The sequence below is a fragment of the Mastigoproctus giganteus genome, chromosome 14, assembly GCF_048544385.1.
Source record: "Mastigoproctus giganteus isolate SK-2022 chromosome 14, ASM4854438v1, whole genome shotgun sequence".
Lineage (NCBI taxonomy): Eukaryota > Metazoa > Arthropoda > Arachnida > Uropygi > Thelyphonidae > Mastigoproctus > Mastigoproctus giganteus.
This window is the reverse complement of record NC_143588.1, coordinates 52,921,501-52,936,675: the sequence shown is the minus strand read 5'-3', so window position 1 is coordinate 52,936,675 and position 15,175 is coordinate 52,921,501.

The following is a 15,175-nucleotide window of genomic DNA, read 5'->3' as shown; positions in this document are numbered from 1 at the left end:
CCATAACACCGTAACGTAAACACACAAAGAATTCCAGTTATCGGTATTATCGCAAATGCAATAAGACCGAGTTTACTACCTATTTATCATAGATGGCACTAACAGAAAAGCCTAATCAACTGGAAAGTGCAAATTGTTTTTTATTGTTTGATGATAGTGACCCCCAGAAATGTGTTTTAGAAAAATATCACAAAGGCATTCAAAATTGATTCTTATAATGGAACATATGATAATGATGAAAGTGTAGTGCAATTTCCATTATAAAATTTACGTTTTAGAGCGATAAACAGTTTAGTTATATAGCAAATATTTCAACTTCCAAGGTCTTGGAACGAATTACCAAAAAAAAAAAAAAAAAAAATTGTGTTATTGGTTTCACGTTACGATATTTTCACGATACCTCCATTTATTCCTATGGAATACAAAATACGTTTCAACGATTTTTTATGTTTGCACCAGCCGGAAAAAACTTACATAAAGCTGAATTTCTATAAGTCGAGTATTACATAAGCCTGGGAATGGCTCTAACTTGGCAGACATTCTGTGATGGAAAAAGTGGGTTTTAATCTACATAAATAAAAATAATGTCACAAGTCCCTTGCCGCTCATCATGGTCACTACTCTCTAGGGCAGGTTAACTCTGGAAGTCAGCGAAGGTAAAGCAAGCCAACATGAGAACAACGAGAAACATCAGATAACTTACGCAGAAAATTAGTTTCCCAATACGACACTCTAGCGCTGCTTGCTCCATAAACAAACGGTAGGAGTTATCAGTCTGGAGCAAAGTCGAGAACAATATATTGATTGACAGGTAGGCGTGGCAAAGGATGTGCTGATTGGTGGCAAACACAACACGCAATAACATAAGTTTAGTATCACTCAGAAGTGCTAATGGTAACTTGCCCTAATGAATGCTTTCCATAATGGTGAATAAAGGTCAGATTACCTCCACTTGAATCCCATGGGAGTTTGAACCCCCTCCCGAAGTGCAGGGGGTAACCTAACCTTTTTTCTTGAAAACTATGGGTGGACTAGCACATAAATTGTTTATTAACAAAATATTAATTTTTAATTACTGTAGTTTTATTTCTAAAGACACTCATATCATAACATCAATCAATAACACACACACACACACACACACACACACACACAGTTCTGGAAATGGTTGGTTCCCAAGTTATTAACCGGAATGTCTTATCTCCCACAGGTGATTTCCTTCATCACAAGGTACTGTACTGACAGAATCTGGTGGTTTTCCATTCCGACCATGTACTCAAATCAGGAGCAAGTGGATATGCACTTTAGGTATGGTTTGGTGGATGGCAATGCTCTGGAGGCTCATCGTTTGTACCACGAAAGGTTCCCAGAACGAAGATGTCCAGACAGGAAAACTTTTGAAGGTATCCATCACCACCTTTGTCGGCACCTCCGTAGCCAGGAGCAGCAATCTAGAAGCGTGCGTAGCACACGCTTCTAGATTAGACTGGGGTTCGAGCCGGTGACCACCAAATACGGAGGATGCGGAAAGGTCAGGGAATGACCACCGCATATCCCCGGAACAATATGGCCTCAGTTGCTAATGCTCCTATAAACCAAACAACAAACAGCTGCCTTTGTGAACATGGGACCTTTACACCTAGCGCTGCCGACAGAGAATGATCAAGATCTACGACTCCCGATGTAGAGGAGAAGATTTTGGATGTTATCCTCTGTCGGCAGCACAAAGTGTAAAGGTCCCATGTTCACAAAGGTGGCGATGGATACCTTCAAACGTTTTCCTGTCTGGACATCTTCGTTCTGGGAACCTTTCATGGTACAAACGACGAGCCTCCAGAGCATTGCCGTCCGCCAAACTGTACATAAAATGCATATCTGCTTGCTCCTGATTGGAGTACATGGTTGGAGTGGAAAACCACCAGATTCTGTCAGTACCTTGTGATGAAGGAAATCACCTGCGGGAGATAAGACATTCCGGTTAAAAACTTGGGAACCAAGCATTTCTGGAACTATGTTGATATAAAATATTTTTGTCTACATATGAGGAACTCATTCCTGAAATTATGCCCTGTATTTTTGAGACACCCTATATATATATAATCTCTTTCTTTTCCTAACCTACCATTTAAGGTTAGGTCACGAAATATAATGAAAAATAAAGAATTTTTTTCCTTTTTTCATAACCAAACCTAAATCAACAATATGGTAAAAATACTCATGAACTCCAAAAATCTGCTTTTAATAATGAGAAAAAAACATAATGAAGAACATAAAAATGAACGGAACAGAACAAAACTTTTATTAATTTAGTTTTCATCAAAAAATCGACCAACGTTTTATTTTCCTTACAAATTTCTTCCATCTTTAAAAGATTCATTGCTGCTATTACTGGTTTACCGTTTATCACAAAACTATTATGCACTGTTCTTTACTCATAAATACACATTATAATGCCAACCAATGGTCACACAGTAGCTTGTTGTCTACCGCATCCACCATCAATCATTTCATCATTTGCCACGCCTACCTGTCAATCAATATATCCTTCTTGATTTCGGCTCCAGACCGATAACACCTACCACCTGTTTATCGAGTGAGCAGCGCTAGAGTCCGGTGTCAGGAAAATTTTCTGCGTAAGTTATCCGACGTTTCTCGTCGTTCTCATGTTGGCTTTCTTTACCTTAGCCTGGAAGTCTAAAACACTAATGGAACTGACATTAAGGTGCAATTTCTGAGTCAAGTGGACTGAATTTTTGGTTACATCCAACCAACAAATCCTCTACTTGCACCTTTATGATGGTAAGACTTCCAGTAACCCTGTGAAAACCTCCACGGTGTAAATCGACATAAGCGGGGGTCGAGGTGTGGTATCCACATCACACAGAGGAACCTTGCCCCAGTATCAATCACCAGGCAGTACCAGGTGGTAGGTGACTCTTATTAACCAGTACACCACCACTTTGTTTATTGGTGGCTCAAAATGGTGAAATCCATGTTTAGTCTCCAGAGCAAAGCTCTGGCAACTATGATCTCTTCCATCCTGCAGGATGAGTGACATCTTTTGAGGTTATGATGGGCATCTTGGCGATATCTAATATTCTTTACATTTCAAGCTGCAGCTCTAAAACTGTGTTTATAGGCCAACTGCTAAACAGTCCTCTGGACAAAACCTACTGGTAGCTCTCTAGGTGCATGTTTTTGCAATACATACACCATATCCAGAACAGTACAGAAGACTAAGAAATAAAAATTGACCAAGAAATGCAGAAGAGCAAAACAAATGTGGATGGATGAAATATGCAATGAAGTTGAAGATAATTTAAACAATGGAAGAAATGACATTGTAAACAAGATGACTGCCACAAATACTTGAGATCCTAAAATCAAAAGCCCAGCAATAAAAGATAAAGAGAGAAAACAACTGATTGGAAATAGAGACATAGGAATAAGATGGAAACAGTACCTTGAAGACCTCTATGATGGGAATCAAATAAGTGAGGAAGCTTTAGAGGCTGAACATGAAGTAAAAGAGGATCATTTGGGGCCAGACTTACTAGAATTGGAATATAGAAGAGATATAAATGAGATCCCCCAATGGAAAAGCAGTAGGGACACACAAAATTCCTTAGCAATTCAGCTGAATTGCTAAAAAAAAAAAAAAAGGAGACAAAACATGGAAAGAAATGTTCAATATCATAAAAGCAATCCATGAAGAAGGAAAATATGTAGATGACTTTTTTTTCGAAGCCAGAGAGTGGCAGTGTCGAAAATACAAAATGCAATAGTGTAAAAACTACTGAACCATAAGTCTGCTTAGCCATGCATTCAAAATACTACTGAGCATAATAAAAACACAGAATTAAATCAAAAACAGAACAGTTTTTAAGCAAAGACCAGTTTGGCTTTCGAAATAGACGAGGAACACAAGAAGCCATTTTAGCACTATGGAGACTGCTTTTGGCTTAGATAAATAACCACAGTTCCTCACATCCTAGCTCACTTAAATACAAGGTGTCTGGGACAATAGGTATCAAAAATTAAAATCTCAGAACTGAACTGATTTATTATAAGTTTACAACCTACTTTTTTCAGATTGACCCAAAATATAACTGAATAATAAACTGTCAATTTTTATATTTGCCAGTTTATTATATTCGAGTATACAATTAATCGTACCTTATAGGCTACTAATGTGAAGGATGGTGTTGCTTTTTCATCTCACAAAGTCCTTTAAAGTTGGAAGTGACTGCAGATAACTGAATTCTCATGTCGGGTGCAACGTTCACTCTGTCATGATGTTTAGATTTTGTTTAAAAAAATAAGTGAAATTCAGAGTAGCCTTATAGAAATTATCCACGGATCCCCTGAGAACTGTTCACAAGTCCCTTGGAATCCACAGAGCACAGTTTGAGAACCACTACTTTTGGGAATGGGATGTCAGAAGTTTATTAAACTCTAAGGGGGAGCTAAATGATTTTGTGATAACTGAAAGGAAAGTGGAAAAAAAAAATTGTTGAAGCCAAACATAAAAAAGGTGCCTGGGATGGATGGAATCTTTCCATTATATCGAGGGAGGCAGCAAAGGAGGTAAACAAATCCTTGGATCCATAAGAGGTCCTTATAGTCTGGAGATGTGCAAATGTATTACCAATTCACAATGGAGGGAGGGGAGATCAAAATGTGACATGAGTAATTACAGATCTGTTAGCTTAAAGTCTGTTCCCAGAAAGGAAAATAATGGAGTCACTGGTTAAAGAAGTAACACAAGGACGCCTAGACAGGAAGACAATTATACTGCAGTCACAGCATAGATTTGTTAAGGGACGGTTTTGTCTGACTAATCTGATAGTTTACTATGATGTAAACTATCCAAGGACCTGGATGCAAAAAATTACTCTGATACCATATACTTGGATATCATGAAGGCTTTTGATACTATTGCACAAAAAAGATTGCTGTACAAACTGGAGTAATGTGGCATTAATAGCAAGTTCCTGCTATGGATAAAGGAATGGTTGAGTGGGAGAAGACAGAGTGGTTATCAATGGACACTGCTCTTTGTGGACTAATGTTATTAGTGGGGCGCCCAACAATTCATTGCTGGGCCTATTGTTGTTTTCTGTATTTATGATGAAGGTATATCAGACTTAATGTCTAAGTTTGTAGACGATACAAAGGTTGCCAGGGCGATTAATGACAGTAATAAGGTTGAGCTAATGCAACATCTAGTAAAATTAGGTTGATGGGCTGAGAAATGGCAGTTGAAGTTCAACATTGACAAATGCAAAGTACTGCATATGGGTGGCAGTAATCCTAGATTAACATACCAACTGGGTGGTACTGCTCTCAAGAGTAGTGGAAAACAAAAGGGACATGGTGGTAATTGTGCAGTCAGATAAAGTTCTCTAAGCACAGCAGACAAGCTGGGATAGCTCATGGGGTTTTGTCAATGATATACAAAAACTCTGCTAGCAGGTGATTATCCCTTTGTACAAGGCCATGGTTAGGCTGCATTTTGAGTACTGTATATAAGCCGGGAGGCCTCACTTTAGAAAGGATGTAAATCTGCTGGAATGGGTGCAGAGAACGGCAACAAGACTGGTGAAGGGAACAAAAGGGTGCTCTTACCAATAAAGGCTTCAGTTCTGCAAACTGCAGCATCTTGAAACAAGACACCTGCAGGGAGATCTGATTAGGTGTTTAAGTCTTTGAATAGATTGAGTAAGTTAAATATTAACAGTATTATTCATTTTGCTGAGACTATACACATGAGGGGCATAAATTGAAGTTGAGGAAAGGTGGTTGCAGGAGAGATGTGCAGAAATTTGTCTTGAGCCGGTGGGTGTTGCTTGTTGGAACAAACTTTCATCTGTTGTGGAAGTTGATGATTTGAATAAATTCAAGGAAGAACTAGACAAATTCTTGGAGTGTATGGATGGGTGAAGTGTGTATTTTTTTATCTTTTAGCTGATGCATTGTAACTTGCTTTCTTGCATCATCTGCCACTAGACAAGATCACATACTTCTATTAAGGATTAACCTGATTTATAATTTCTCTTCACATAAACACATCAAAAAATTTCTTCCTTTGAATTTAAAAAAAAAAATTTTTTTTTTTTTTTAAATTCAAAGGAAGTCTAAAATCTACAAAAATAAATATTTTTAACACATCTAGGGTTGTGTTGGTAATGCATTTTTCTCTCAAACCTGTTGACGCCATTCAAAAGAAGGCAGTCAAGTTAATTAATGACCCATCTCTTACAGAAACTTTGCTTCTCATGTCAATCATCTTGTTGCAAAAGTTAAAAGATTCACTGGGATACTAATAAAAATTAAGACAGAAACAGAAGCTGAAGCATAAAACTATATATATTTATTACAATTCTGCTGTCTTTATATCTGTCAATGCCCATGTTTCTACATGGCCAAAAACATGAAAGTATAATCCAAACAGCATACAATACAGAGATTTCATCGTATTGCCAATTTTTTCTCTAGACCTGTATTTAGCTTTTAAAGGTTTCAGCTACAAATTAAGATAAACCATTCTCTCTCTGATTTTATGGATATAACTACAAACTTAAATACCAACACCAGGAAAGGAGAAAAATTGTTGCTGGAATTAATCAATAAATTTACAGTAAAGTAGACAGGACACATCTACAAAAGCAATTATCATAAAAAAAAACTTCATTCCAGACATTACTTTTGCTGCTGATAAGGATAACAAAAAATGGCTCTTCTCTTCCCTGAAATGTAGTCTTCTATTAAGGCAAAACTGTATGACATCAGACTGGAAAGTTCAGACCTTTATTCTTGTGGCTCCACACAAGGCTGGGAATATCTGTTATATCACTGTCCTATCTACAGTGATCTAAGATTCTCTGAGACCACATCTGGGCCATTTTATACCTGGAAGAGAACATTTTTAGAGATAATCAGTGCTTATTTCAAATACTGCAAGAATTTGCGCATTAGCTTTTCCCTAAAAGATCTTCAACCGTTGCTACTGCTAATATTGCATCATCCAATATTTGAACTCCAAACAGCTCAACACCTTAACAATTCCAATATCTAGTGTACAAATCTTGTGGACTTGACATCTGACCACCCATCTAAAGAATTTAACACCTGAGCTGACTCAGATTTTTCCTTTTCTTTTTGACTTTGGTCTTTAATTCCTATTTCGATTTCTTATTTCCCTTTTATTTTAAATTTTAAAAAACTTTTTAATCTCTTATTTTAAAGTTAAATTTTTTAACCTTTTTATTTTAATTTTTAATCTTTTATTTTTAGTTTATTTTTACTTTTTCCAGCCCTTTGGGGCAGGGATGCTGATGCCTTCTAGCATGGGTTGACAGAGGGTATGGGATTACAGGCACTCATAGATTTGGCCTCTTGTCCACTTATGAGTGTGGGATCTCTTTCATCCTATATTTTTGGTAGGACAGTTGTGGACAGATGCATAGTTGTGGCCTGCCTCCTCATTGTATGGTCAGGTACTAGGAAGCAGCCTTCCTGGTGATCATGGCTTCCTAGTAGCAAAGTGGCCAGAAACAACTAAACACACACTGCACAAACACAGCACTACACTCATTTCTGGCCAATTTTACAGAGTTTTATATTATCACAATCATGGCAGATTCAATTTTGCATTATCACAGCAGAGATGAAGTAACGTTTAAGGGCCACCAAATATAAGAAAACACGTTCACACATATCCGCAGTCTCTCCACTGTCTCACAGATGTTCAGTTTCTGCTACTTCCCTTTTCTATACATATTTCCATGGGCACTGTTCTTCTGAGTTGGCATCTGTAATTCATCCACTCTTCCAAACCAGTCCAAACACATGCTGCAACCAGTTAACATTCATTCACTGTTGAACTACAAACTCGGAGAAGAAAGTATTCCACTTCCTCATTTATCTCTTCAACTTATATTTTCTGGAAAACCTTCCTTCACATGAAAATTATAATCTACAGAAATTCAAGTTTAATGTAAACAAGTATCATCTGTCTTCTCAGAATTCAACCCATGCACAGTACTAATACATTTGGGGTTTTCACTAGAGGGAAAAAAGAGCTATTGAGATCTTTAAGACCAATGATCTAAATATTTCTGAAATATTGTACAACAGATGTTTTAAGTTATGCTACAAACCTTGCTGCTTTTATTCTGCATTGGAAACTGATTCCCAGAATTCTGTCTGCACAAAACTTAATTGACAATAATGCATTCATTACTGTGAAGAATGGTAGATATTTTCATATTTTCATTTGGTTCTTTCAGTTTTTTTAGAAAAATTAAATTCAAATAAAATAACAAGAAATACCTCATCTGCAAATCTTAAATACAGTTTTTGCTTTGATATATAAATTTTAACCCAAAGAAACACTGACATTTACTTGCTTATATTTATTCTTCCTTGTAATTCCCACTGAAAATTCTGACATGGCTTGCCCTAATATCAATGTAAACAACAATAACTTCAAAACAGCAATGACATCAGATCTTTGCTTCCATTAGGCAAAAGCCTACTGGTGTATTGTGTACACTAATAGGAAGAAGAAAGAGGTTCATGGGCATAGTTCTCATCCATATGCTGCTACTACATTACTGTCTTTTCTGACTACTTTCTATTTGGTGTTCATGAGAAACCATAGCAAGCAGATGTTTTTCTATAAAGCATCTTCTGTCCTGAAGAACTACAATGATAGTTCTGTAATTTTCCCATCCATTTTCTCTTATTTGGAATAATAGCAAAATAAGTTTTTCCAAACGATGCTAACTTTCAACTATCCTTAGAGAATCAATTTAAGAAGAGATACTGATAATATTTCACTTTAATAGGGTTTTTTTTTTTTTTTTTGTAGTCAATGATAAATGATACCATAACTTTGCTTCAAAAATTAAAAAACAGCGACTGTCATTTTTAATGAATTCATTTAATAAGTAAATGAAAATATATTTTCGAATTTAATCTTTTTGAATGTTTATTTTTTTAAATATACTCTTTCACCAGATACGTATATTGTCCTACCAAAAGTTGTTAGACACATATAGTTATGAACAAACCATGCATTTATTAAAAAAAAAAAAAAAAAAAAAAATTAATAGCATGTCGGCCCACTTTGGTTGTAATGATTGCTTTAAAGAATCACTGCAATCAAGAATGGGCCTTTGTATCAATTTCTGGTAGAAAGGTGATGGTATAACAATTCAACTTTCTTTAAAGCATTTGTGAACTTCATTAATATAGAGGAAAAGCCTGGTATTGCTCTATGTACTAGAATCTATTAAAATTGTGTACTCTTAATTGGGGGATGGCAGCAAATACTGGACAAATTTCAAGATTCAATAAATCCTCACTAATCCAGAGTAATTGGGGGAGAGGTCATCCGGATTAAGTGATAATCCAGATTAGTGAAGCAAAAGATAGCCCTAAAAACAAAAAAAACTTAATGATATAATGAAAATAAACAATACATTTATCCATCAACAGATAGATAAATGTATTGTCTTTTGTCTATTTATACGTTTATTAGGTGGTACTGGCATCGCACACCAATGCCACTTGATCGTTGCTGTGAATACCACTTAAATACAGCTTCTTCCAGCAACACACTTCTTTTGGCTTTTTTAATATCTGTCTATTTGATACACTGCTTTTATCACTCCCCACATCGAATTTTAAAGGAAATTTCTTTATAGATTCTTTTTGTATTTTAACATCTGACACAGCCTGTTGGCCAATACCAAATTCTTCAGCAATTTTATTTTTCCCCCCCAGGAACACCATTTAAGTTGTTCTATCACTTTGAGCTTGTTAATGATAGTTAAATAAAATGTTTTATTTTTATTTCACTTTTTATTCTTTAAAACCCATAATTATATAAAATATGTTAACTTATGCATATATGTATAAAGAAGCAAGCAAATGAAGCAATATAAACAATAACATCTGACTGACTCAGAGTCAACAACGATACTGAACAACATGCAAGACAATGTAATGTATGTTCCGTCTCTCTCACTGTGCAGTGAGAGTTACTCATCTGCCTTCCTAAATCCAGTGTATCTTTCAAAGTACTCAACTGTGAACAGAATTTTCATAATTCAATCCAGATTATCCGACATCCAGATTAACTGTAACCGGATTAGCAAGGGTTACTGTAATTTGTATGTGAAATTATGTTTTTTGAAATGTATTTGAATGACCCTGTAAAATGTAAATACATATATTTTTTTTGTTACAAAATGTATTTTATAACTAAAATTTATATTTGTAACTGAGGTTTTAGTGTGTAGTACTTTTTTAAAGCTCATGTGCATATTAATATTTTACTAGTCAAGTCATTAGAGAATCACAATTCTTTTATATTTTTATTAGGTCTGATCAAAGAATTTGTAAAGTTTCAAAATGAGTTTTACATGTGTGTGTATCACCAAATAATGTGCTGTTTGTTGTTTGTTTTGTTGTTTTTTAGGAGCATTAGCAACTAAGGCCATATTGCTCCGGGATATGCGGTGGTCATTCCTTGACCTTTCCGCATCCTCCGTATTTGGTGGTGACGGGCTCGAACCCCGGTCTAATCAAGAAGCGTGTGCTGCGCACCTGCTGCTCCTTCCCACCTGGCTACGGAGGCACCGAATAATGTGCTCTGGAAGTAGTGTGTGTGTGTGTGCGCGCGCGCACATAACAGCATGTTTTCTCCAAATATTATATGAATCAATCTTCTTCAACCAATGGCCTGCCATGCAGAGCTCTTAAAGTAGGCTTGATTTCATTTGTTCACATGGAATTTATAAATTATATTACCATAACCATCATCCACAGATGGTGAAGCTGAAGTGTGAGAGAGAAACATGTCTTCCACAAGATAAAAAAAATGACATTAAGTCTATTAATTAAATAAAAAGAGAATATTTATTTCATACAATATGGAATGGATAGTCTTCCTGAGCAAAGTTACGAGTGACCAAGGAAATTACTGGTCCACAAAATACAAATCATGACTGGGTATAGTCCATAACTGGACGGATTTAATTTTAATTCTCACCACAATCTATGTAATAACCAAAATTTGTATATCTCATATAGAAGATCAAGGAAAATAACTGTTATTGTAAACATCTCTAAATCAATCTAGTTTCATTACAGAAAATAAACATATCAACAGTAAGGAACTATAAAGGTTTCATTAGACACTTATTTTACATAAACCAAAGCAGATAAATGAAATAAAATGGCTGTTCATATCTACATTATCATACAGTATAGTAGAGTAAGAGGAATCTAAATACCAAATAAATTCATTCATGTATTTCTCAGATCTTCCATTAAATAATAATACAGGTATTTTTCTACATTCACTTCTTATCTGTCATTTTTCATATAGTCTTTCTAAATATATAAAATATAATCTTTTAACTTTCTACTTAACCACTTGGTTACTGCTTAATGCAGTACCCAAAGTTATATAGCAATACACTCTCACAAGAGGCACTTACAGGTTACAAAATTAAAAACATAGATATGTACACTAATGACAAGCAAGGGAAGGCACATAAAACTCCTTTTAAGTTTCAGAGAAAATATTTGAGAACTTCGATAATATACATATTCTAAAATGGAATGTCTCAGGCCCTATTTTGCTATCACCAAGGGCATAATCCATCTGAAATAATGTAAAGGAGTAATTAACAATCACTGTACAGAAATAATTACAGGGGAAAGTAGCATAAACTGAACCTCTCATATTACAAGAAAAATTCACACACATGGAAAGAAAGAAAAATTCACAAGGGGAAAAGACATTCAAAGCAGTTATTAATATTAAGAAATATGGAGGAGATAAGTTCATAAACAGCGTGTAATAATTGTACTATATCAATTTTTTTTTTTAAATTGCCTAAATATTTTTTATTCAGGGTGTTTCTAAATAACACTGACAGAATCAATGTGGCCATTCTACTTACCAAAATATGTAAAAAAAAGCTCATATAACCATATCAACGATTCTGAATGGTTAGTTATAGTTACGAATGTTTGTTTAAAACATTCATAACTCAATAACCATCTGGCTACATACATGTGAATGGTAAAAAAAATAAAATAATAAACAGACACGTATCTAGCAAACTGCTTATTCATACTAGGTATGTGTCTGCTTATTCTTATTTATTATTTTATTTTATCAATCAAATCACCAAAGAATTTTTTTTTTTTTTTTTTTTTTCAAATTCAAACAGCCACACCTGTATGAACTTTTTCACTTCTTTTGGTATGTAAAACTACCCCTATAATACTGTTCGTGTAATTTAGAAACACCCTCTATAAACTATCTCAAAAAGGTGAAAATAACACCTAGAAATGTTTATCTTTTTTTTAGCTCCTTTTATGTACCCTAGCTAATACAAATTTGAAACTATAAGAAAACAGAGAAAATCCTGAATGATGTTGTTTCGAAAACTTATAACAATATTTTTACAGCCAAAGTAACTTCCTCAAACAGTGATACCTTTTTTTATTTTGCTTAAAAAAATTCATCCTGGAATACAAAATATATGAAAAGTGGTCCAATATATGCTGCTTTTTTCTATTACTTAGATCAGTGGTTTTCAACCAGGGTGCCACAACAACATTCCAGGGGTGCCACGTAATTTGGGTTTAAGTTACTTAAACTTATTTTTAAAAATTTATATATTTATTTTCATTATAAAAAGGTGTACAGTATCTGTTAAATTTTGTGGTGATCTATAATTGATGTTTATTTAGTATCTCTATATAAAGAATAAAATTATATACTGTATATATATAATTTGTATTATGAAATGTAATTTTTATAATTATATTATTGTAATAACTATCATATAACATATATTTTTTAATATTTTTTATATATATACAGAGAGAATCGGATCTAACAGGCAGAAAACTGAGTAGGATGCCGTAAAACAAAATAAATTACTTAGGGGTGCCATTATTAAAAAAAAAAGGTTGAAAACCATTGACTTAGATGAAGCACTTTAAAATTGATTCTTATATGAAGCACTTTAAAAACTAGTGCAATGCACTAGTTTTTCCAAGTTTTCTAGATATCAAAAAAAACTACAAAAAAAAAAAAAAAAAAAAAAAGCTAGTTTAAAGTCAGAAATGGATTATTTTGTAAAATGCATAGTAAGTTTTGCTAAACATTAATACAGCATTAATATTATAGCAGGAAACCAGATAATAAATAATGAAAATGTTTGTAGCCCATAAAAGTTCAGTCTTCCTTGTTGAGGTGTGCCAACTAATCCAAGTTTATATGATCTTGTGAACAAAATATAATCACTGTTAATTGGCAAAAGAAACAGCTTAAGGTTACAAGTTTCACAAAATTGCATGTTATATTACTTACATTTTTCCTATATATCATTAGCTGAAAATTTGTTTTCCAAATGATTTAGGTTTCACAGTTTTCTGCTAATTTGTACAACTTAGGAAAACATAACATAATTTCAGTAACTTCATCTGCTCTGAATCCTCAAGAGTTGATTCAACTAAAACCACAGGTTTTAATTTAATATCCTTAAAAAACTGTTCACAAATTTTTAGTAGCATACATAACAGTTAAAATTAAAATAAAATAAAATAAAATTAGAGGTTAAATATGATAACCTCTGATTTCAGAATGTGGACATCCAAGTCTAAAATTTTTATATTCAACACTAGTAAATACAATACATTAATTAAAAATATTTCTTCCAGAATGAAGAATTATCTTCTATAAGGAGGATAACTGGTGCCTAAGTTTCAGGTGAGGAAATTACCCACTTTAATGAATAGAGATAGAACAGATATATATTCTCAGCAATTAAACCTAGATAGGTTAATTACATAGATATTTCAGGAGATATATCAATCTTCCTTACCAGCACTAAATTAATACAAACTTAACTGTAAATAAATAATTATCATAACTGTTCATGTAGGTATTTTGCAGTGTCGTATTATTCTAACTCTGCAAATAAATGTTAATTTAAGTAGTAAGATACAATTAAATTTGTACTAAATGCACTAATGTAGAAGATTATTATATTTTTGATACAGCTAACCAATGTGGACAGATTTAAAAAAAAAATGCTGGCTATATATGCCATTCTGCCAATAATTTTTATCATTGAAATTTTTCTATTCTTATATGTAGTTATCATCATATTTAAAATAAATGGAAATTGAAATACATAAATCTTTAGCACTACCCTTTTTAGAGTGAAAGTCGGCCTGGACAGGACAGCTAAGCAAGATTAACTTTCCTGGTAAATAACCAGCATGTGCAGCTTAAATTAACAATTAATTCACACTAACAAAGAAACAGAGTTTACTTTCAGCGTGTAGAAGAAAGACAAGCCATATTCTAACTGGATCACAAATATATGAAAGATATAATATAACTTATTTAAATTTTAACAAGTAGAGTGAGTTTTCACCAAGATATTGGCCGCCTAAAACTTTAGTTCAAGGCAGTTTAAAAAAAACCCCTGATATGTACTTGTCATGCAATGCTAACTATGAACTGCATCTGAATTTAAAGGTTTCACATCCAGATATCAGATTACCAGAGTTCAGTGTTCTGTCACATTCTAAATGGAAAATTATGAAAAGATCAGCACACAAACTATGGCTGCATAATATATAGCTAGACAGAAAAATCACACTTAATAATACACATTAAAGTAAAACAATGCATATACAAAATAATAAAAACGTCAAATTGGCTACAAATAGTTTTATAAATAATACAAAAATAACAAAATGAACTGTAACATATAATGCAATTGATGGTTCTATTTAATGGAATAATACAATGGTGAGTATGTTTCATCAATGGTTGAAAAGATAACATTATAGAATGAGTAATATATACCAAAATATTATCATATTAAACAATCAAAATTTAGATATTTACTATAACCTAAAAAACATTACATTTTAGATATCAAGTAACCATTGATACCTGTGTTCATATCAATGGCATAATGACTTAAGCATACACAAAAGATTAACACAAATATATATAAAACTATATCTTATAGTCTTGTGTGTGTATATATATATATATATATATATATATATATATATATATATATATATATCTCTTGTGCAGATATATCCTGTGCTCAACCTC